The 25987-nt window shown below is 46.1% G+C and overlaps 1 pseudogene; it reads left to right on the top strand.

Moving 5' to 3' along the window:
- LOC140189892 (uncharacterized) overlaps positions 1 to 25647 on the top strand; it is a 48348-nt pseudogene extending 22701 nt beyond the window's left edge.
- Positions 25648 to 25987: the final 340 nt, after the last annotated feature.

Genomic DNA, 25987 nt, shown 5'->3' with positions numbered 1-25987 from the left:
AGCCACTGGTTTCAGGCCTCAGTGACCCACCATTGCCCCTTCCCCCATCGGTAGAAACAGTTCTGCCGGGCTTAGTAGCCACATGTGAAGGCCGGGAATGGGACTTGGTTTTGTCACGAACCCCGTGACGGGTTGAAAAAGGCCAGCAGAAATGGAACACACCTGGGGGTGGGGTGGTGTGGGTTGATACTGTATGACACACTATCCACCCAATGATGAATTTCCAAAGCCCAGGAATGCGTTTGATCCTTTATTTTAAAAAACTAGCAAAACAAACTATCTTGAAACAATAAAAACTAATGAAACTAAAACCAGCAATATAACAAAATAAACAGTCTTAGCGTATTAAAGCAACACACACAAAATGCTGGAAGAACTCAGCAGGACAGGCAGCGCCTATGGAGATGAATAAACTGTTGGCGTTTCGGACTGGGACCCGCCTTCAGGACTGGAAAGGCGGGGGGAAGACACTGGAATAAAAAGGCAGGGGGTGGGGGAGGAGGGTAGTTGGAAGGTGATCGGTGAAGCCAGGTGGGTGGGAAAGGTCAGGGGCTGGAGAAGAAAGAATCTGATAGGACAGGACAGTGGACAGTAGGAGAAAGGGAAGGAGGATGGGACCCAGGGGGAACTGATAGGCAGGTGAGAAGAGGATAAAGGTCTGAGTGGGGAATAGAATGGGGGCGGGGAGATGAATTTGCTTTTCGATATTCACGCCATCAGGTTGGAGGCTACACAGGTGGAATATAAGTTGTTGTTCCTCCACCCTGAGCATAAGAGGAGGCCATAGACCATGTTGGGAATGGGAACGGGGAACGGGAATGGGAATGGGAATTAAAATGGTTGGCCACCAGGAAGTCCCGCTTGTGGCAGATCGTACAGGTTCCCAATTTGGAATGAGTATAAAACGTATTTAGCCAAGCATTCTTAAACGTATTCAAGAGTATGTAAGCATTCAACAAGAAGATATCACCCCACACCCCCTGGCCCACTCCCACGACTCTCCCCTAACAAGGCTGAACTGAAGACCAAGTATGAATAAGTAACTAAACTTCTCGCTTCGACCACGCCCCAACTCCGGCGACTGACTACCCATCACAAACGTGCAACACAAAATACAATAATGATAGAAAATAGATACATGGCTCCTACAGGTACTTCAGCTGTGGAAAGTCCAAAGAGGATGTGGAACAGTGTTGTCTTGGAGACAGAAGAGCTTTGGGAATTGACCGGGTAGGAGGATCACTTGGGAAGAGTTCCGTGTCACCGTCTGCTCCACTTCCATTACTCACACCTTCCTATTTATCCTGGTTTCCACGCCAAAACAGGGAGAACACAATAAAGAGAGAATCTCTGAAAGCTTTCCTCAACTCATTTTAGACATCCCTCAGTAAATACACATTGGGCCAAGTTCACACTCCCAGGGACGGATGGATTTTTAATGTGGAGAGCTTTGGATTAAAAGACAGATGTGAAATTGGTTTCTGAAAGGTTGGAGTTAGGCCTGTGAAGGAATGAAAACATTTAAATACGCAAATACCCCCTGCCCAGTGGTCCCTGGACTTGGTGTGGGACCAGCAGATTTGCCAGATTCTTGGAGATTATTTCTATAAATACCCCATCCCTGAACCCTGCCCCATTCCTTACCCCCTTCAACACTCCTGACTCCCCACCCTCTTCACCCACTCCAGCTCGCTTCCCACCCACCAGACACCCTATTCCCTTCCCTTGCGCCATTGGCTCGGTGCTGGCCCTCACGTTGCCAACTTCAATCCCCGTCTGGTCTCTGATTCCCTCCCAGCCGCCCCCATACTCAATCCCCAGGCTTCTCCCCCTCTGGACCCTGCCCCAACCCGAGTCACGGGTAAGCTTGGACTTTGAGTTTGGTGACAGAGCTTAGCAGACTCTAACCTTGAATCACCTGTCATGCTGAGTTATTGTAAAATGTCAAAGTAAATCTGGCAGTGACCCAGGCTGTCAGAGCATCTTCTTACCTCTTCTCACCTGCCTATCACCTCTCCACTCCCCCCCGAGTCCCTTCTTCCCTTTCCCCCATGCTCCACTCTCCTCTCCTATCAGATTCCTCCCTCTCCAGTCCTTTACCTCTTTCACCCTTCACCTCCCAGCTTCCAACTTCATCTGCCCTCCCCACCCACAAGGCTTCATCTATCACCTTCTAACTTGTGTGCCTTCTCTCCCCCCACCAAACTTCTCTCCCCTCCTTCCTTTCCAGTCCTGAAAAGGGTCTCTGCCCGAAACGTCGACTGTTTATTCATTTCCCGCAAGTGCTGCCCTCCAGTGTTCGACTGGCAGAATGACAGGCTGGATTGCCGGGAGCTGGACCATCAACTTGCAGGTCGCTCAGGGGCTTCAACTCTACCTGTGTGTGTGTGTGTGTGTGTGTGTGTGTCTGTCTGTCTGTGTGTCTGTGTGTGTGTGTGTGTGTGTCTGTGTGTGTGTGTGTGTCTGTGTGTGTGTGTGTGTGTGTGTGTCTGTGTCTGTGTGTGTGGTGTGTGTGTGTGTGTGTGTGTGTGTATGTGTGTGACTGTGTGGTGTGTGTGTGTCTGTGTGTGTGTCTGTGTGTGTGTGGTGTGTGTGTGTGTGTCTGTGTGTGGTGTGTGTGTGTGTGTGTGTGTGTGTGTGTGTGTGTGTTTGTGTGTGTGTCTGTGTGTGTGTGTGTGTGTGTGTGTGTGTGTCTGTGTGTGTTCGTGTTCACACAAGATCACACAAGACAAAGGAGCAGAAGTAGGCCATTCAGCCCATCGAGTCTGCTCCGTAGCTCCCCCATGAGCTAAACTATTCACCCATCCAGTTCCAATTTCCAGCTTTTTCTCTATATCCCTTGATACCCTGACTAATTAGGTACCTGTCAATCTCCTCCTTAAACACCCTCAGTGATCGGGCCTCCACAGCTGTATGTGGCAACGAATTCCACAAATCCACGACCCTCTGAGTAAAAAAATTCTCCTCATCTCTGTTCTAACTGGGTACCCTCTAATTCTAACACTATGGCCTCTTGTCCTGGACTCACCCACCAAGGGAAACAACCTTTCCACATCTACTCTGTCCAACCCTTTCAACATTCGAAATGTTTCTATGAGATCCCCTCTCATTCTTCTATACTCTGATGAATACAGTGTTTGTTTGGTTTTCTCTCTCTCTCTATTTTGAATGTATGTTTGAATGTATGTATCTCAGGTAATGATGAGTTTGAGTACAGAGAGGAAATTAAGAACCTGGTGGCATGGTGCGAAGACAATAACCTATCCCTGAATGTCAGAAAGAAGAAGGAATTGGTTGTTGACTTCAGAAGGGGTAGCGGACCACACAACCCAATTTACATCGGTGGTGCATAAGTGGAACAGGTCAAAAGCTTTAAGTTCCTTGGGGTCAATATCATAAATGACCTGACTTGGTCCAACCAAGCAGAGTTCACTGCCAAGAAGGCCCACCAGCGCCTTTACTTCCTGAGAAAACTAAAGAAATTTGGCCTGTCCCCTAAAACCCTCACTAATTTTTATAGATGCACCGTTGAAAGCATTCTTCTAGGGTGCATCACAACCTGGTATGGAAGTTGTCCTATCCAAGACCGGAAGAAGCTGCAGAAGATCGTGAACACAGCCCAGCACATCACACAAACCAATCTTCCATCCTTGGACTCACTTTACACCGCACGCTGTCGGAGCAGTGCTGCCAGGATAATCAAGGACACGACCCACCCAGCCAACACACTTTTCGTACCTCTTCCCTCTGGGAGAAGGCTCAGGAGCTTGAAGACTCATACAGCCAGATTTGGGAACAGCTTCTTTCCAACTGTGATAAGACTGCTGAACGGATCCTGACCCGGATCTGGGCCGTACCCTCCAAATATCCAGACCTGCCCCTGGATTTTTTTTGCACTACCTTACTTTCCATTTTTTCTATTTTCTATTTATGATTTATAATTTAAATGTTTAATATTTACTAATTTTTACTATTTTTAATATATTTAATATTTAATATTTGTAATCCAGGGAGTGCGAAGCGCAGAATCAAATATCGCTGTGATGATTGTACATTCTAGTATCAATTGTTTGGTGACAATAAAGTATAAAGTATAAAGTATGTTTTGCACCTTGGCCCCAGAGGAGCTCTGTCTCCTTCACCCGTATCCATGTGCAGTCTAAATGGTAATTAAACTTGATTTGATTTGATTTTCCATGGACGCTGAGTTCCTCTTGCATTTTGTGTGTGTTGCTTTGTGTTTCCAGCATCTGCAGAATTTCTTGTGTCTTTTCTCTATTTAGTTTCTAGAGGAAGAGGATTATAAAGGTCGGCGCTGTGCCGCACGGCAGAATATTACTTTCGTGAACACAAAGATAAACAAGTACACCATATGGATCACCGATTCAAGCCAGGGCCCCATCCCGGTGCACTATGAAATGAAAGGATTTAACACCCTGCTCAGAGCACATTATGACGTACGAAGTCAATTATCACACTGTCCATTTCAAAGTGGACCCAAGTGTCTTCAAGCTACCGGAAGGTAAATTCTACAACTGGTAATCAAGGGCATCAGTAAATTGGTTAATTATTGTCTCAAATACAGTGAGAAACTTAGTTTTGCGTGCCTTCTACAGAGATCATTTCATCACATCGATGCCTTGAGTTAGGACAGGTTGAGTACTCCTTATCTGAAATTCCAAAATCCAAAAACCTCCAAAATCCAAGGTTGTTTTGGGCACTGACATGACGTCATGACGAACTGTAAAGTTTGAGTACAGGTCGAATTGAAGCGGTGGGGTCCAGGGCCCAGAGCGTGTCGAAGCAACAGAACCCGTCATTTGGCTGACGATTTAAGTGCCGGGCCAGGTTGAAACGGTTAGGGTTTCAGGGCCTGAGGCCAGGGGCAGGCCGATTCAGCTCACTGCTCTGTGATGTTCACTCAGCTCTGCGCTGAACTGGGACCGTGGCTTCGTGTCTGTGGACAGATCCTCTTTTGTGGACTTCAGTTCTGAACGCCGTTTGCTTGCTTTTGTTGTTTGCACGATTTCCTCTGCACACTGGGTGTTTGGCGGGCTTTTTTTTAACGGGTTCTATTGTGTTTCTTTGTTCTGTGACTGCCTATAGGGAGACGAGTCTTGAGTTGTATAATGCATACGTATTTTGATCAAAGTGGAAGAGCTGTTACACTGGGTCATTTCCACTCTCTCGACTTCAGAGCTCCGGGTCCCGTGGTACGAACAAGTGTCACAAACTGGGGTCTTCCCTCGTTGCAGTGGATGACCGTGACGTCCTCTGTGCCTTGTCGTGCCCTTCGCTTTCCACGGAGCATTGCAGAGCCACCTTCCTGGCCGTTGGATCTCACTGTAGATCTCATCCACCCAGACTGCCAGAGCTGACTTCACATGCTGGGACAGACCTGTTCCTGTCTCACCGGGGTATGAGGACCCCCGACTACCCTCACCTGCCAGCCTGTCAAAGCGGTGTACCAGGGCGTGGCTGCTGTCACATGCAAACAGTTATTTGGAGCCACAAGTGAGAGCTGAGTGTCCGGTGGGGACCGAAGGTGAGTGAGCTGCCCCAGAATGGACACAACAAGCCCCTTCACCAGAGGTGTTGCCCCTCCCTGGACGCCTGGCAACATACACCAGATTAATTCCTCCAAAGACAACGATCAGGAACTAACACACGGTTTCATAGTACTGTAGTAGTATTGACAATGTTCTAATTTGTTCTGTATTTTATTTAAATGTATAATTTGTTACTCAGTTAAACAGTAGTATGTCTTTTTTATAATTTTACTATTTCCATGAAACTTCAGCTAACTGGAGCAGCCGCTTAATTTACCCAAAAGCACTGGTCCCGGTGAGTCTCAATCAACCGGAATCAACTGCAAATCCTTCCTATTTACGCAACCATAAGCCCCCATAATTTCACACACAATATTTCAGTGTTGGCAGAGAGCAAGCTGTTTGTTCAGTGGTGTGTGGTGAGCTGATCTAGCCCAGGCCAGGCACTTTGCGATGCTGTCAGAGGTAATCCCAGCAGAGCCGTCTGCTACCATCACTCTGAATTGAGAGACGCTGCACAACCGTGTACACAGCACAGAACGCTGCTTTCCTGTCAGTGCCTGTCAATAGGTAGCTCCTGTACCTGGTAAAGTGGCCACTGAGTCTGTGCTCGTGGTCTTTTGCCGCTGTAGCCGAAGGTGACGTGGAGCACGAGTCTAGAAGGACTACCTTCACTCACAACATGAGGTAACGTGGAACTTGGAGTCTTAGAAGCCCTTTCGTTTGCCCCAGAGGGTCAAGCACGGTAGGTCAATCTCGCCCGGATGTTTTGGTCACAGACACACAAGAGATTCTGCAGATGCTGAAAATCTTGAGCAATGCACACAAAATGCTGGCAGAACTCAGCAGGTCAGGCAGCATCCACGGACAGAAATGAACTGTCGCCGTTTGGGGCTGAGATCTGAGTCCCAATGAAGGGTCTCGGCCTGAAACATTGACCGTTTATTAGCTTCCACAGTTGCTGCCTGGCCTGCTGGGTTCCTTCAGCATTTTGGGTACATTGGTCTGGATTTTCACTCTGCAGCACAGAGTCTTTCATTTCTGCACCCGTCTATATATGGGGATTTGCAAGGTGAAATTTTCACCTTGGTTATCAATGTTGCTTTGATTGTATTTATAAATGTTAACACACCCACAGAAATAAATTAAACCCTTCAGGGATGATCACAAAGTACTTAAAGATTTAAAAGCCAAGCTTTACTTGTCACATGCCTCAGAAAGGAATGGGGAATGGTGAGGGAGGGAAGGTGGACAATTACCAGAAGTTCGAGAAATCGATGCTCATGCCAACAGTTTGGAGCTACCCAGATGGAATATAAGGTGTTGCTCCTCCAACCCTGAGTGTGGCCTCATCATGGCAGTAGAGGAGGCCGTGGACTGACATGTTAGAAAGGGAATGGGAAATAGAATTAAAATAGGTGGCCACTGGGAATTCCCGCTTTTTCTGGCAGACAGAGTATGTGCTCAGCAAAGTGGTCTCCCAATCTACGTCGGGTCTCACCGATATACAGGAGGCCACACCAGGAGCACCAGACACAGTAGATTACCCCAACGGACTCACAGGTGGTGGCATTGGAGATGACAGAAGTTACGGGGAATAATCTGCTGGATGCGGAGGCTGGTGGGGTGGTAGGTGAGGAGAAGAGGAACCCTATTGCTGGTGGAGTGGCAGGTGGATGGGATGAGGGCAGACGCGCGCAAGATGGAAGAGATGCGTCTGAGGGCTGCGTTGATGGTGGTGGAAGGAAAGTACCTTTCTTTGAAGAAGGAGGGTATCTCATTAGTTCTGGGATGAAGAGCCTCCTCCTGAGAGCAGGTGAGGCAGAGACAGAGGAGGATTTAAGACAAGGGAATGGCATTTTCACAAGTGACAGTGGAAGAGGTATAGTGCAGGTAGCTGTGAGATTATAAAAGGTATCAGCAGATCATCTGTCTCCAGAGATAAAAGATCCTTTCTTCACCTGTCTGTAGCTTGCCCTTTTCCCACTCCCCCCCGACCCGCCCCATCTGGCATCTTTGTCCTTTCCTTTCCAGTCCTGATGAAAGGTTGTGGCCCGAAACTTCGACTATTTATTAATTTCTACAGATTCTGTCTCACCTGCTGAGGTCCTCCTGTACTTTGTATGTACTGCTGTGGATTTCCCACATCTGCAGAGTCTCTTGTGTGAATGACGCTTCCTGCCGGCCTCTTTGTCCTGGTCACACAGAAGTCCTGCAGTGATGGTAAACTGCAGCCGACGACCCGACAGTTCACTGTGGATTTTGTATATAGCGAGAGGACGCTGTACGGAACCGGACAGTAATGGCTGATGTGAGGACTCTCTCTATATTGGTGGTGAAGAGCTACACCAGGGTGTTCCAGCTGTGGGAATGTTCTCCAGCAACACATGGGCTTCTTTCCTCAACCCAAGATGCACCAGTAGATGAAATGACTATGACAACTTAGCTGATAGTGAAGGTAAGCAGCAAATGAATGAGATGGGTGTGGATGGACATGGGAGGGAGGGAGTGCAGGACCATAGGAACCAAGAGAGGGGAGAACGGATTGATTGGACTGATCTGGTGGGCAGCATGGTAGTGTGGAATCTCGGTTATTTTTCGTGTTCTTCCAGGGGGGGTCACAAACGGCAAGGAGTTTTAATTCTTAACGGTCGTGTATTTTAAAGCTCCAACAAGCATGCAAAGACTAACTAAGTAAAGAACTGGGAAACAAACCTTGAAAAGCAAAGAAGGCAAAAATTTAAAAAAGGAGAGAAGACGAAGATGGCACCTTTGAAAAATCCATCACCTTTTATAATCCTACTCGTGACTTCCTAACATCCCATTACACTGCTGGTGTTTAGGGCAGCAATAGACATCCTCCATCTCCAGTGGTGTTCAGGGCTTCCTACATCATTTCAGGAGCTTCCTCTTAGTTTTCACTGCTGTCAGTCATGCAAGTCCCAGCTGGAGACTCAGGAATACCGTCACACTCAGATGTAGAAGGATTCTTCATTGCTGTTTCTGTAACAATTTTGTTTTACCAGTCAGGATTGTTCGCCCTGAGCTGAACCCCAGAACCTGGAGAACAGGTGAACCACTCTTAGTCTGGCCTCTACCCTTTGACCTGTTTGGCATGGGTGACCCTACCAGGAGCAAAAGCATGAAGCCCTGACTCCAGCCAGCATAGCTTTCTGGGTCATTGAGACACGCAAGCCTCCAAACCTTGCAACAAGGTAGCAGTCTTCTTGGAGAATTTATAATCCAGATAACAGAAAATTCCTTAGGTAAGAATAAACCAATCACTGGTTACACAATTACATCATATGGGTTATGTGTTAATACTTACCAATGAAAAATGAGAAAGGTGATAAACCGTTAGTTTAGCTCCTATACCACTTTCTGCCCGTGAATGGGTGCTAACCACTACATAACGTGAAAAATACGTTTGTTAAAAAGTATGATTGATTAAACTACAACTTTAGTCTTGCATTAATTTATCTAATATCTTATAAAAAGTATTAAAAAACGGTGGTTTCCATCCAACACTTTACAGTGCCACCAAACAGGGTCCAATTCCAGCTGTTCTTCCTGTGACCGTGTGAGTTTCCTCTGGGTGCTCCGGTTTCCTCCCACAGTCCAAAGATGTCAGAATCAGAATCAGGTTTTAATATCGCCGGCAAATGTTGTGAAATTTGTTAACTTTGCTCAATTCAATTCAAGTATTATCAAAGAATGTATAAATTACACAGCCTTGAGATTTGCTTGCTTACGGGTAGCCACAGAGCAAGAAACCTGAAAGAATCCGATTAAAGAAATAAAAGAATAAAAGACCAACACTGGATGTAGAAAAATTAAATTACAGAAAATATATATGTACTTTAAATAGTTATATTAAAAATAGTGCAAAAACAGAAATAAAAAAAGTAGTGAGGTTGTGTTCATGGATTCATTATCCATTCAGATTCAGATGGCAGAGGGGAAGAAGCTGCTCCTGAATCATTGAGTGTGTGTCTTCAGGCTCCTGTACCTCCTCCCTTATGGTAGTAATGAGAAGAGGGCATGTCCTGGGTTTTGAGGGTCCTTAATGATGGATTCTGCCTTTCTGAGGCATCGCTCCTTGAAGATGTCCTGGATACTACGGAGACTAGTGCCCCTGATGGAGCTGACTGAGTTTACAACTCTCTGTAACTTACTTCATTCCTGTGCAGTAGCCCCCCCCCCCTTACCAGGTGGTGATGCAGCCAGTCAGAATGCTCTCCACAGTACACCTGTATGGGTTAGCAGGGTGACTATGGGATGTACGGGTTAGTTGGTTAATTGGTAACATGGGTGTGATTGGGCGGCACGGGCCTGTTACCATCCTGTATCTCTAAATAAAAATAATAATCTCTTTTACCTTGGAATATCTTTGAAGGTATATCCATTCAAAGAATCGGGCAAACTTGTCCTATAAGATGGAGGTTAACCATCTCGCTGACCGGACAGAGGAGGAGATGCTGGCCATGAGGGGAAGGCTTAAAGGATTATACCTCTACAATGGGCAGCCTTTCCCCAAGGAGCGTTACGTGCCTGTGGTTCTCCCAGCCGGCCTGGATTGGAGGTTATATGGTATGTTACTCAGGGAAGGGGGACATATTAACATAGGTTGAAACCCTCTGGCCAGGAATCCTGTGGTTCAGCATCTCCCTTAGAGTCACAGAGCAATATAGAACAGATATAGGCCATTCGGCCCAACCATTCCATGCTAACCATGGTGCCCACCCAGCTAAAGTAAATTTCCAGCTTTGGCCCATATCCCTCCAAGCATGGCCTCAAGAGGACCACAACCTTGTCATAGGGTTTGGAGGCTTGCATACCTCAATGACCCAGAGAGCTATGTTGGCTGACATCAGGGCTTTATGCTTTGGCTCTTGGTAGGATCACCCATGCCAGACAGGTCAAAGGGTAGAGGCCAGACTAAGAGTGGTCCACCAGTTCTTCAGGTTTGGGGGGTTCAGCTCAGGGCTAACAACCTTCACTGGTAAAACAAGATTGTTACGGAAACAGCAATGAAGAATCCTTCTATGTCTGAGTGTGACGGTATTCCTGAGTCTCCACCCGGAACTTGAGTGACTGACAGCAGTGAAAACATAATGAAAACTGAGAGGAAGCTGCTGACGTGATGGAGGAAGCCCGGACACTGCCAGAGATGGAGGGCCTTCATTGCTGCCCTAAATGTCAGAGGCATAGCGTGCAGTAAAAAACGATAAATAAGAAGTCTTCTCCTATCATTTTGGATCTCCCCCTCCTGCTCCCACTTTCAAATCTCTTACTAGCTTTTCTTTCAGTTAGTCCTGACGAAGGGCCTCGGCCCGAAACGTCGACTGTACCTCTTCCTAGAGATGCTGCCTGGCCTGCTGCGTTCACCAGCAACTTTGATGTGTGTTGATGCAAAGTTTAAGGAGATTTGGTTTGATTCCTGGTCATTTGTTGCAAAATATTCATTAGTGTACTAAGATCAATCTTCACTTATTAGTAAGTGCAGTGCCGGAATGTTTAATTTTATAGAAATATACATAGTGAAAGACAACTAAAATATGATTAATCATAATGATCCTTCTGAAACCGTAAGCCCTGTGAAGACTCTGTGCCAGAGAAATTCGCTTTGTCAACTTATCAAAGCACTTTATGTCTGTTTGATGGTGCCGTGTGTACAATTCCTAATTCTGAACGGTGTGCATCTTTCAGGAGCGGGAAGCCTGCGATGGACCAAGCCGTGTACATCTCTCAGGAGCGGGGAGCCTGCGATGGACCAAGCCATGTGCATCTCTCAGGAGCGGGGAGCCTGCGATGGACCAAGCTGTGTGCATCTCTCAGGAGCAGGGAGCCTGCGATGGACCAAGCCATGTGCATCTCTCAGGAGTGGGGAGCCTGCGATGGACCAAGCCGTGTGAATCTCTCAGGAGCAGGGAGCCTGCGATGGACCAAGCCGTGTGCATCTCTCAGGAGCGGGGAGCCTGCGATGGACCAAGCCGTGTGCATCTCTCAGGAGCAGGGAGCCCGCGATGGACCAAGCTGTGTGTGGCTCTTGCTAGAGCTTTGGAGCACAGGTGCATTGGGAGGTGCCCCCTCCTTCTTAAGGTGAGATGTGTATCAGGAAATACAACAGCTTATGGGAAGGGCAATGATAAAGGGAGACAGATCCCAACTAGTACCCAGGAAAAGACAGGGGAAGATCCCAAACAGTGTGGTCTATAAAGCCTCCAATTCTAGAGTGTCCAGATCTGCTTATTTTTTCCAACCAATGTTGAAAGTAAGTTTATCAAAGTACATACATATTACTGTCTAGTACCTTGAGATTCATTTTCTTGCAGGTATTTACAGGGAAAAAAAAAGACATTCAAGAAGGTTTATGAAAAGCTACATATAAGCGAAGGACAAGCTTTCCCACTGAGGTTGGGTGGGACTACAACTAGAGGTCACGGGTTAAGGGTGAAAGACGAAATGTTTAAGGGGAACATGAGGGTGTTAAGAATGTGGAACGAGTGGCGCACGTGAGCTCGATTTAAACGTTTAAGAGAAGTTTGGATAGGTATATGGGTGGTAGAGGTACGGAGGGCGCTGGTCCTGGTGCAGGTTGATGGGAGTAGGAAGTTTAAATGGTTTGGTATGGACTAGATGGGCTGAAGGGCCTGTTTCTGTGCTGCGCTTTTCTATGACTTTGACTCTGTGAGGGGCATAGATCGAGTGGACAGCCAGAGTCGAGGGGACTTTTCCCAGAGTGGAAATGTCTAATACAAGGGGGCATAATGTTAAGGAGATTGGAGGGAAGTATAGGGGGGTGTCAGAGGTAGGTTTTTTACACAGAGAGTGGTGGGTGCGTGGAACACCCTGCCAGAGGTGGTGGTAGAGTCAAATACATTAGAAGCATTTAAGAAACTCTAAGACAGGCACATGGATGAAGGCAAAATGGAAGGATATATAGGATGGAAGGAATTGATTGATTTTCGAGTAGGTTAAAAAGTTGGCACAATATTATAGGCCGAAGAACCTGTACTGTGCTGAAGTATTCTATAAAGTCTGATAAAACAGGTCGCAGGAGCCAGGAATCTATTTTCTGTCTGACCGTCTGTATCGTATTTTGCAATGTGCATTTATTATGGACAATCTGTCACATAATCTGTCACAGAAATAAATGAGTAAAGTTGTGTTTTCACACTTTCACCTAGTGGGTTTAGTGTCGATGAGAGGGGGTGAGACACAGTGATATTTTTTTGTTGACCGCCAACTTCACTTATCTATCCTAATCAGAACACTTCATCCCTTGATTTCACCATATCACTAATTTTAGTTTCGTTAGCTTTTTATCGCTATAAGATCGTTCGTCTTTGATGGTTTCGTAATCAAGGATCAACCGTACTTTTCTCGACTTGGAACTCAGTTATTTTGGAACTGCGTCAGACACACACTGTCAACTCCCATACTCTGTCCCTCAGCGGTTTTCTTGTAACCACTGCACAGGCGTCAACGCAGGCAGGAGAAGAGAATAAAAGCACCAGATAAAAGCCTTTGAAACTTTAAACAGACTATATTTCTCCCAGTGCCTTTCACCTGTTGAAATCATAAGTGTAGCCAAAGAAACCAAACTGATAAAAGGAAACTTCAAATCTGATGCTGAAACTGCTCAGTGAGACAAAGAAGACTCACATGGGAACATGGAAGATTAGGCTAACTACCTCCCACCCATTCCCCCACCCCTCAAGGAAGACGTACAGAGAGCCAGCATTGTCCAGGGGAAGGAATTCCTTCTCCACTCAGTGCTGAAGGAGCGGAGATGGATCGAAAAGACCTAACCCTTCAACTCGTTGAAACTCTTCGCTCTTTGTGGTGCGTTGGATGGCAACCTGGCCGTTTCTTTAGCATTTGTCTGTTTTTTACGAGGCCGAGTTGCTAGCTCGATGCTCAGCCCAGACGGATGGAAAGCGTGCAAGGAGCCGGCCGGATTCGAACCCAGGACCGCTCGCCTCAAAGTCCGGTGCGGATGCCACCAACCACCGGCCAGCATAACCATTCAATAGCGGCGTTTATTTAATGAAACTGTCCATAAGACCATAAGATATAGGAACAGAATTAAGCCTTTTGGCCCATCGTTGGCTCCGCAATTTCATCATGGCTGATCAATTTTTCTTGTCAGCCCCATTCTCCTACCCTCTCCCTGTATCTCTTCATGCCCCGACTAATCAACCTCTGCCTTAAGTATACCCGATGACTTGGCCTCCACTGCCTTCTGCGGCAATGAATTCCACAGATTCACCACCTCGCTGGCTAAAAAATTTCCGACTCATCTCTGTTCTAAATGGACATCCCTCTATTCCGAGATCATTTGCTTATCTGTGGAAAAGTAGAACATCTAGCCAGCATAGCTGAAACAGTTAACTTCTTCCTGGTTCGATAGAGTCACAGAGCACTACAGCACTGAAACAGGCCCTTGGGCCCATCTAGTCGATGCTGTCTAGTCCCATCGACCTGCACCATACCCCTCCCATCCATGCACCTATCCAAATTTCTCTTAAATGTTGAAATCAAACCATCGTCCACCACTTGTGCTGCAAACTCGTTCCACACTCTCACCACCCTCTGAGTGAAGTTCTCCTTCATATTTTCCTTAAATATTCCACCTTTCACCCTGAACCTATGACCCCTGGTTGTAGTCTCACTCAACCTCAGTGGAAAAAGCCTGCTTACATTTATCCTGTTAATACCCCTCATAATTTTGTATACCTCTATCACATCTCCCCTCATTGACCTACGCTCTAGGAAATAAAGTCCTAGCCTATTCAACCTTTCTCTATAACTCAGTTCCTCAAGTTCCGGTAACATCCTAGTAAATTTTCTCTGTACTCTTTCAAGCTTATTGATAGCTTTGCTGTAGGTAGGTGATCAGAACTGGCGAGTGGTGAACAATTTGACTTTATTTCATTTGATGGTCCGCGTTTCTCTCATGTTAGGAGGAAAATGAATGAGCGTATCTTTTGAGAGTGAGAGATCCGAGTGGAATCTGTGAGACGTGAATTTCTTCCCATTTTCATTCCAGACTGGAAAGTTGATCTCTCTCTCGCAGCAAATGTTGATCGATTGCTCCTGGGGCTTTGGAAACCATGCCTGCGACGAAGGGTTGGCGTGGAGAGCGTTCGAGTGGATCAAGAAACACGGTTCTACTGCAGATGCAGAGTCCTATGGTCCATACCTGGGGCAGGTTGGTACGTTTGTTACAGGTTTCTAAGAAAGTAGAGGCTCGGTTGTCCCTTCTATGTGATGACACTTGTGTGATGGCTCCAGGTCAGATCCTCTGATATGGTAATGCCTAGGAATTGTCTTATGTCTCATATTTTCCTTCTCCCTTCCCATTCCCCCCTCTTCCATATCTCCCTCTCTCTCTCTCTCAGTATAGGAAGGATGTGGAAGCTTTAGAGAGGGTGCAGAGGAGATTTACCAGGGTGCTGCCTGGATTAGAGAGTGTGTCATATGAGGAACGATTGATCGAGCTAGGGCTTTTCTCTTTGGGTCGAAGGAGGATGAGTGATGACTTGATAGAGGCGTACAAGATGTTTAGAGGCACAGATCTAGTGAACAGACAGAGACTTTTTCCCCAGGATGGCAATGACTAATATGGGGTGGCAAGGTAGTGCAGTAGTTAGCTCAATGCTTCACAGTACAAGTGACCCGGGTTCAATTCCCGCCGCTGCCTGTAAGGAGTTTGTACGTTCTCCCCGTGATCGTGTGGGTTTCCTCCGGGTGCTCCAGTTTCCTCCCACAGTCCAAAACGCACCAGTTGGCAGGTGAATTGATCTTTGTAAACTGACCCGTGATTAGGTTCAGATTAACTCAGGGAGTAGCTGGGCGGCTTGGCTCGAAGGACTGGAAGGGCCTATTCCACGTTGTATCCAGGCATCTCAATAAATAACCTTAAAGTGATTGGAAAATGTATAGCAGTTATATCAGAGTGAAGATTTTTTACTCAGGGAGTGCTGGGTGCATGAGTTCAGCTAGGAGGTGACGTTACAGCTCTAAAAAGCCCTGGTTAGACCACACTTGGAATATTGTGGTCAGTTCTGGTCTCCTCATTATAGGAAGGATGTGGAAGCTTTAAGAGGGTGCAGAGGAGATTTACCAGGGTGCTGCCTGGATTAGAGAGTGTGTCTTGAGGAATGATTGATCGAGCTGGGGCTTTTCTCTTTGGAGTGACGTAGTGGACGTGTGTAAGATTATGAGAGGCACGGACGGAATGAACAGTCAGCATCTTCTGTCCAGGACAGCAGTGGACACCCGTTTAGGGTGACTGGAGAAAAGATTAGGGGAGATGTTGGAGGTAGTTTTTTTTTTTACAGAGAATGGCGGGAGCCTGGAGCACTCTGACAGGGTTGGTGGTAGATGCTGATGCAACTGGAATATTTAAAAGACTCTCAGATAGTTCCATGGATGTAAGGGAAATGGAGGGTTATGGGCTGTGTGGGAGGGAAGGGTTAGATTGACTGTAGAGTAAATTTATATAGGGCCTGTACTGTACTGGTGTTTGGGTGCAGCGGGCGGGGCGGGGGTGGAGGTGGAGATATGTCCCTACCAAAGGAGGTGTAAGGTGCTCCTTCACTCCGCTAGCCTGCAGGTCACCCTTGGGCAAGGTGTAGCACCTGCTTAGCCCCTGATCAGGGTCAGGTGAAGCCATGGGAGCAGGTGGTGGATGGTCGTACGAGCAGCCGGTGCACATCACAAGTCCTGGTTATGTGACCACTGACACCAGGCAGACAATCTCTGAAGAGTATTGATAATGGCTGGGGTCACCCACCTTGTAAAGACACTGCCCAGAAGAAGGCAATGACAAACCACTTCTGTAGAAAAATTTGCCAAGAACAATCACTGTCATGGGAAGATCATGATCCCCCACATCATACGACACGGCACAAATGATGATGATGACTCTGTTACACTGTTCTATTTGCTGATTTTTGTAAGTTATAATAATGTTATATCTTTTTTCTCTTACAAAACAGATGTCAGAATGCAGGAGGCAGTGATAATAATTCTGATACAGAATCTATCCTTAACAGGTTGATTTCTGCTCAGTAGTTACACGGTGTGCACAATAATCCATTTTAACCTGAATAATTGAAACATCTACATTTAGATTTCTAAAGCATGGGGACTCAACTTGCAGAAATGGTTGTTGAGTAACGTACTGTGTATGTAGTGTTTGTCCTTGAATAACACTGCAACTACTGTTCAAAACATTCAGCTTCCTAGTTAAAGATGCCAACACTTAGGTTATTAAGAATGTTTCATGCTGGGCCGGCTGGTGCCGCAATGACATCGGTGCCGGACCCGGTTCGAAACCAGTCAGGTCTGCTCCTGAGTACGCTTTCCATCCGTGCCGGGTTGAGTGTCGAGATCGCAAGTTGACCTCATAAAATAAAGGGAAAATACTGCGAAAATGTCTGTGTGAGGAGTGGTGCACCACACAGTCTCTCTCTCGCTCCGTGCCTTGTAAAAGCCATGAAAAAGACATCATCACGGACGCACGCACACACACGCAGACACGCACACGCAGACACACACACACAGACGCACACGCACATGCCAAAAAAAGAGAATATTTCATGCTTTGTTTAGGTCAGATTAACAATTTAACAAGTAACATCAACTAAATGTAAATTGGTAACGTCAAGCGGCAGGTTCTACTCCAGGCGCCTGGAAACACACACTCAATGTCTTAGGAACAGCTTCTTCCCCCCTCCCCCCCAACAGCAGATTTATGAACGGTCCATGAACACTACCACACTAGCTTTTGCTCCCTTCTTGCAGTACTTAGTTGGGGGGGCCGCCTTGTCGAGTGCCTCCACATCATCTGCCACAACCAGGACTTCCCGGTGGTCAAGCATTTTAATTCCCATCCCCATTCCCGTTCTGGCGAGTCGGTCCAAGGCTTCTTCTTGTGCCTGGCTATGCCTTCCCCCTGGGTCCCCCTCCTCCTTCCCCTTCCCCTGTCGTCCACTCTCCTCTCCCAGCACATCCCTTCTTCTCCAGTCCTTGACCTTTCCCACCCACCTGGCTTCACCTCTCACCTTCCAGCCAGCCTGACTTTTCCATTCTGGCCTCTTCCCCCTTCCTTTACAGTCCTGAGCAAGGGTCTTAGCCTGAAATCATTTCCACAGATGCTGCCTGACCTGCTGAGTTCCTCCAGCATTTTGTATCTCGAGTACTTATTTACATTTTTATGAACGCTCCGTGGCCACTTTATGAGACACTGTACCCCCTGTACTGAATAACGTAGCCACTGAGTGTGTGTTTGTGGACTTTCTGCTGATGTAGCCCATTCACTTCAAGGTTGACGTGCTGTGTATTCACAGATGCTCTGATTTAATGCGTGGTTATCTGACCTACTGTTGCCTTCCTCACAGCTTGAATCAGTCTGCCTGTTCTCGTCTGACCTCCCTCATTAACGAGGCACTTTCAACCACACAAATATCACTCACTGGATGATTTCTGTTTTTTTGCAGCATTCTCTGTAAATTCCAGAAACTGTTGTTGTGAAAATCCCAGCAGACCAGCAGTTCCTGGGATACTCAAACCACCCTGTCTGGCACCACCAATCATTCCACGGTCAAAGTCACTTTGATCGCATTTCTTCCCCATTCGGATGTTTGGTCTAAGCAACAACTGGACCTCATGACCATGTCTGCATGCTTTTATGCATTGAGTTGCTGCCACATGATTGGCTGATTAGATATTTGCATTAATGAGCAGGTCTACCAAATAATGGGTGGCAGGCTGGAGATGCATCTCTACCAGTGGATGTGAAAGGTGCTCCTTCCCTCCACTAGCCTGCAGTCACCCTTGGGCAAGATGTAGCACCTGCTTAGTCCCCCGATCAGGGTCATGTGAAGCCACGGGAGCAGGTGGTGGATGGTCGTACGAGCAGCCGGTGCACATCACAAGTCCTGATTATGCCACCACTGACCAGGCAGACAATCTCTGAAGAGTATTGATAATGGCTGGGGTCACCCGTCTTGTAAAGACACTGCGCAGAAAAAGGCAATGGCAAACCACTTCTGCAGAAAAAAAATTGCAAAGAACAATCGTGGTCATGATTGCTCATGTCATATGACACAGCACATAGCGAACAAACATACTGAATAAAGTGCCCAGTGAGTATGTATATTTCTTATAGTATATTTTATATTTTGCACTGTATTGCCACAAAACAAATTCCACGACATATGTTTGTGGTAATAAACCTGATTCTGATTCTGTTTTTTGATACTTTTTGATGATTTCCTCACTCAGTATAGATTGAATCTAATTTAGTTCCCTTTGCTTTTTAACACGCTTATTTTCAGAATGGACTCTGTCACTATAACCAGTCCACAATGACAGCAAAGGTGAAGGGCTATACAAATGTTACTTCAGGAGACAGTGAAGCTTTAAAGTTGGTCCTCTTTAAAAATGGTCCCGTGGCTGTTGGAGTTGATGCATCTCACAAGTCCTTTCGGTTTTACAGCAGCGGGGTTTACTATGAGCTGGAGTGTGGTAGGTATTCAGCTTGTATATTAATGGAAACAGGTTTGCATTGAGTATGCACTCAGTGTGTATTTTATTAATTACCTCCTGGAACTTAATCAGGTGGCCACTGAGTGTATGTTCGTGGTCTTCTGCTGCTGTAGCCCATCCACTTCAAGTTTCAACGTGCCGTGCATCCAGAGATGCTCTTCTGCACACCACTGTAGTGGCGCGTGGTTATTTAAGTTACTGTCACCTTGAACCGGTCTGGCCATTCTCCCCTGACCTCTCTCATTAACAAGGCGTTTTCATCCACAGAACTGCTGCTCACCAGCTGGTTTTTAGTTTTTCACACTATTCTCTGTAAACTGTAGGCACCGTTGTGGCTGAAAATCCCAGGAGATCAGCAGTTCCTGAGATACTCAAGCCACCCTGCCTGGCACCAACAGTGAAAGTTACCTATATCACATTTCTTCCCCATTCTGATGTTTGGTTCGAACAGCAACTGAACCTCTTGACCGTGTCTGCATGCTTTTTTTGCATTGAGTTGCTGCCATGTGATTGGCTGATTAGATATTTGCATTAATGAGCAGGTGTACCTAATAAAGAGGTACACTAAGTATATGCACTAAAACAAGTGTAACATTTTTATTCCAGTATAGTTTGTGTATTATTCATCGTTTGAGATATGGTTATTACCCCTGAGAAGATACTCTGTTGGACAGCGTAGAGGTTAGCGCGACACTGTTAGCTCAGGGCAATTCTATCACTGCTTGTAAGGAGTTCATACGTTCTCCCCGTGACCAAGTGGGTTTCCTCCGGGTGCTCCAGTTTCCTCCCACAGTCCAAAAACATACCGGTTAGCAGGTTAATTGGTCACTGTAAATTGTCCCGTGATAAGATTAGGGTTAAATCGGTGGCTTGCTGGACAGCGCAGCTCGTTGGACTGGAAACGCATGTTTCATGCCGTACCTCTGAATAAATAGGTGGTCTGACCACCACCTTAAACCACCGCTGTATTTCTGACGAAGGTGACCCCACAGTACTATTGGAGAGAGAATTTGTGTCTAGGTTGGGTGGGACTCCAGCTAGCAAATCAGAATTGGGTTTAATATCACCGGCATATAGTTACCAAGCGGCAGCAGTACAATGCAGTGCTTGATAATATAGAAAAATAGTAAATCAATTACAGTAAATATATAGAATAAAGTTAAAAATAGTGTAAAAACAGGAATAAAAAATGAGGTAGAGTTCATGAGTTCAATGTCTATTTAGAAATCAGACGGCAGAGGGGAAGAAGCTTTTCCTGAATTGTTGAGTGTGTGCCTTCAGGCTCCTGTACCTCCTCCCTGATGGTAACAATAGAAGAGAGCATGGCCTGGGTGATGGGGTCCTTAATGATGGACGTTAGCTTTCAGAGACACCGCTTCTTGAAGATGTCTTGGAAACTACATGGGCTAGTACCCAAGATGGAGCTGACTAACTTTAAAACTTTCTGCAGTTTCTTTTGGTTTGATGCAGTAGCTCTTCCCCCCACCCTCGTACCAGGTGGTGATGCAGCCTGTCAGAATGCTCTCCACGGTATATCTTAGAAGTATTTGAGTATATTAGGTAAAATATAAGACAAATCTTCTCAAACTCCTAATGAAATATAGCCGTTGTCTTGCCTTCTTTTTAGCTGCATCGATATGTTGGGACCAGCTTAGATCCTCAGAGAAATTGACACCCAGGAACTTGAAATGCCTCACTCTCTCCACTTGGATCGCTCTATGTAGATTGGTGTGTGTTCCCTTGTCTTAGCTTTTCTGATGCCCACAATCAGCTCTTTGGTCTGAGCGACGTTGCTGCGACACCATTCATCTCGCTGGTATATCTTGTTCCTGCACACCCTCGCGTCTCCACTTTAAATTCTGCCAGCAATGGTTGTATCATCAGCAGATTTATATATGGTATTTGAGCTGTGCCCAGCCACGTGGTCATGTAGAGGGAGTAGAGAAGAAGGCGAAGCACACACTCCTGAGGTGCGCCAGTGAGGAGAAGTAATTACTAATCTGCACAGATTGTGGTCTTTTGGCTAGGAAGTCAAGGATTCTATTGCAGAGGGAAATACAGAGGCTCAGGTTCCATAGCCTATTGACCAGGACTGTAGAAATGATGGTGTTAAATACTGAGCTATAGTTAACAAGTGTGGGCACGTGGCCAAGTGGCTAAGGCATTCGACTAGCGACCTGAAGGTCGTGAGTTTTAGCCCCAGCCGAGGCGGCGCGTTGTGTCCTTGAGCAAGGCACTTAACCACACATTGCTCTGCGACGACACCGGTGCCAAGCTGTATCGGCCCTTGCCCTTCCCTTGGACAACATCGGTGTCGTGGAGAGGGGAGACTTGCAACATGGGCAACTGCTGGTCTTCCATACAACCTTGTCCAGGCCTGCGCCCTGGAGAGGGAAGACTTTCCAGGCACAGATCCATAGTCTCGCGAGACTAACAGATGCCTTAATTTAGTCAACCAACACTATCCTGACATAGGTGTTTGTATTGTCCAGGAGATCTAAGGCTATGTGAAGAGGCATTGAGATTGCATCTGCCATAGACCTATTATGACGAAAGGCAAATTACAGTGGGTCCAGGTCCTTTTTGGGTTAATTCTAGCCAGACTAACCTCTATAACCATTTTATCACCATAGACGTGAGTCTTACTGGACAATAGATATTAAGGAAGTTTACACTACTATTGTGCACGGGTATAATTGTTGCCCTTTTGAAGCAAGTGGGAATTTCCAACCATAGCAATGAGAGGTTGCAATGTCCTTGAATACACCCCACCAGTTGGTTGGCACGTTTTCAGAGCCTTACCAGATACTCCATCGGGGCCTGCCGCCTTGCAAGTATTCACCCTCCTAAAAGACAGCCTGACATCCACCTCCGAGACAGAGATCACAGGGTCACCGGGTGCAGCAGGGATCTTCACAGCTGTGGTTATATTCTCCCTTTCAAAATGGGCATAAAAGGGTTGAGCTTGTCTGGTAGTGAAGTATCACTGGCATTTATAGTGTTGGGTTTTGGTTTGTAGGAAATAATGTACTGTAAACTCTGCCAGAGTTAACGTGCATCCACTGTCGCCTCCAACCTCACTCGGAATTGTTTCCACACTCTTGAAAAAGCCCTCTGCAGGTCATACCTAGTTTTCTTGTACAGGCCTGAGTCACCAAACTTAAGTGCCACAGATCTAGCCCTCAGCGGATGGTGAACCTCTCAGTTCATCCACAGCTTTTGGTTTGGGAATGTACAGCAAGTTTTCATAGGTACATGCTCATCCAAACGGGTTTTATTGAAGTCTGTAACAACTGCGGCAAACTCGTCCAGACTCGAATGGTGAATTCCTGAATACAGCCTATGGTTAGAGGTCATGGGTTAAGGCTGAAAGGTGAAAAGTTTAAGGGCAACTTGAGGGGAAACTTCTTCACTCAGAGAGTGTGGAACAAGCTGCCAGCACAAGTGGTGCATGTGAGCTCGATCTCAACGTCTAAGAGAAGTTTGGATAGGTAGCGGTATGGAGGGCTATGGTCCCAGTACAGGTCGATGGGAGCAGGTAGTTTAAATGGTTTGGCATGGACTAGATGGGCTGAAGGGCCTGGTTCTGTGTTGTACTTTTCTATGAGTCTATGACATGAGGATAATGGTACAATGGCATTCTAGACACTTGAGACATGAAGTGGGTCTTGATGCCTAACCAGGTAAGAGTGACTGACATGTCAATGAAATTTACATTATTAATGTCAAGCAGGGTGGTCTCAGGTCCTTTGGTTGTGTTACTTTTAGATTGTCTCTACACTTTGATCAAAAAGCTGCAGAACCTGGACCTCTGTACCTCCCTCTGCAATTGGATCCTCTACTTCCTAACCGGAAGACCGCAATCCGTGCAGATAGGAATTAACATCTCTACCTCTCTGACCATCAACACTGGCACCCCTTAGGAGTGTGTGCTTAGCCCACTGCTCTACTCTCTGTACTCCTGTGATTGTGTGGCAAGGCATAACTCAAACAGCATCGAAAATCTGCTGATGATATAACCGTTGTTGGCAGAATTTCAGAAGTTGACGAAAGGATGTAGAGGAGCGAGATATACCAGCTAGTTGAGTGGTGTTGTGGCAACAACATTGCACTCAATGCCAGCAAGACCAAAGAGCTGATTGTGGACTTCAGGAGAGGTAAGACAAGGGGACACAAGTCAATCCTCATAGAGGGATCAGAAGTGGAGAGAGTGAGCAATTTCAAGTTCCTGGGTGTCAATATCTCTGAGGACGTAACCTGGATCCAACATATTGATACAGGTCTAAAGAAGGCAAGACAGCAGCTATATTTCATTAGGAGTTTAGGAGATTTGGTCTGTCAACTAAAACTTTCTAAAACTTCCATAAATGTACCATAGTGAGCATCACAAGTTGGTATTGGGGGGGCGGGGGTAGGGGCTACTGCACAAGGTCGAAATACGTTGCAGAAATTAGTCAGTACAGTATCCAAGACATCTTGAATGAGCGGTTCCTTAGGAAGGCAGCATCCATCATTAAGGATCCCCACCACCCAGGACAGGCCCCCTTCTCATTGCTACCATCAGGGAGGAGGTACAGGAGCCTGAAGACACACACTCAGTGATTCAGGAACAGCTTCTTCCCCTCTGCCATCTGACTTCTAAATGGACACTGAACCCATGAACACTACCTCATTATTTTTTTTATTTCTGTTATTTTGCACTTTGTGTTTTAGCTTAACTATTTAATAGACCTATATATACTTACTATAACTCAGCTTTTCTCTCTATTTGTTTATCATGTATTTTATTGTACTGCTGCTGTAAAGTTAACAAATTTCATGATACAGGCTGGTGATATTGAATCTGATTCTGACTTTGTATGTATTGAATCTATTTTATTTTGTGTTTATTATCACTGCTGTAGTTATAATGTTGACCATTACACACCCTACATATCACCAATAAGTCATAGTAGAAAAGTGCATAAAAATCACAGCAACCTTCAGCCGTGTCCTAATATATACTTCAGTACATGTATAAACTGCTAGGTCCATCTAACCATGAGACATAGGAGCAGAATTTAGGCCATTCGGCCCATCAAGTCTACCCTGCCATTCCATTACGGCTGATTTGTTATCCCTCTCAACCCCATTCTCCTGCCTTCTCCCCATGACCTTTGACAGCCTTACTAATCAATAACCTATTAACCTCCAATGACTTGGCCTCCACTGCTGTCTGAGGCAATGGATTTCACAAACTACCGTGGAGGCTAACTGATGTATTAACGCGAGGAAGTCTGCAGATGGTGGAAATCCAGAGCAACACGCATAAGATGCTGGAGCAACTCAGCAGGTCAGGCGGCATCAGTGGAAATGAGTAAATAGTCAACGTTTTGGGCCAAGACCCTATTTCAGGACTGAGAAGGAAGGGGGAAGATGCTCCAAACCTACCGTTACCTTCCCCGGATCCCTTACTCCTCACCTTTCTCCTGTGGTCCGCTCTCCTCTCCCATCAGATTCCTTCCTCTCCAGCCCTTTCCCTTCCCCACACCGGCTCCACCTATCATCTCTAGTTCCCCTCCCCCCACTATTTTACTCTGGCATCTTCCCCCTTCCTTCTCAGTCCTGAAGAAGGGTCTTGGCCTGAAATGTCGACTGTTTATTCATTTCCATAGATGCTGCCTGGCCTGCTGAGGTCTTCCGGCATTTTGTGGGTGTTGCTAACTCGTATATAATTTTCTCTCCATTGTAAAACTATGATTGTCCTAAATCTCCAAACCTCTCACACCAAGCTCATCTGACGATGGTTTAATCTCAGAGTCTGCCCATCAGAATACCAGTGAAACAAGCCCTCTGCCACATCTCTCACTCCCATGCTGAATTTGAAAAGACTTATGCTTGAGTGCAAAATGTTTTAAGAAAACAATTTAAAAACTGTAAATTAACTGTATATGCCCTAGTTTAGTAGTCTGAGTGCAGACCATTTTGAAATGAGAAGAATCCTACCTGGAGTAAGGCTTTGTCTTTGGTAGCTTGCTCGAGTGCCCTGGAGAACTGGGGCCATTGGATCATCCACTTGAGCACGTCAATGAAGCAGGTTGAGGCGTCGTGCAAGGTTGACGTCGATGAGGACGAGAACGTATCACAATCATGTAAAAAGTAGTCCCAAACCTCACGCCGTCAATCCACAGTAACCACAATAGAGCCCATCTCCATCTCCCACTGAAGAAGCCACGTCCTGAGCGTTCTTCAGAACCAGCCTTCATGGAAGGGATAAGGTGGGAGCAGACTCATTCCACACCAGTGTTTTAAGGTTCCGATTTTGATGTTTTTAGGAAACAAACTGGAAGATTTGGATCATGCTGTGCTTGCCATTGGCTTTGACGTGGTTAATGCTCAGCCGTACTGGCTTATCAAAACCTGTTGGTCAACGTACTGGGGCCATAATGGATTCATACTGATGGCCATGAAAGACAACAACTGTGGTGTCACTACAGCTGCAATCTATGTCACCTTGGAGCGACGACTGCTGGTTTACTTGTGTTATAAAGTTTAGAAAATAGATTCAAAGTACATTTATTATCGAAGTATGTATGCAGCAGACATCCCTGAGATCTGTCTTCCCCACAGACAGTCATGAAACTAAGAACTGTGGAACTAACCTGTTCAAAGAAAAACTTCAATCCCCCCAACACGTGCAAATAAAAATCGCACAAACGGCAACAACAGAGCAAAAACATCGAATATAAAGCACAAAAATCAAAAGGCATATTTCAGTTCAGCTCAGTGTTATCTGCAGGCTGCCCCGGTTAAAAGTCACCCAAGAGTATTAACAAGGAGCGGCCAGAACTCAAACCAGAGACATGACAAACCTGATTTAGAGTCTAAATCTACAC

The sequence above is a fragment of the Mobula birostris genome, chromosome 29, assembly GCF_030028105.1.
Source record: "Mobula birostris isolate sMobBir1 chromosome 29, sMobBir1.hap1, whole genome shotgun sequence".
NCBI lineage: Eukaryota > Metazoa > Chordata > Chondrichthyes > Myliobatiformes > Myliobatidae > Mobula > Mobula birostris.
The sequence above is the reverse complement of the archived record's forward strand: the minus strand, read 5'-3'. Positions and strand labels throughout refer to the sequence as shown.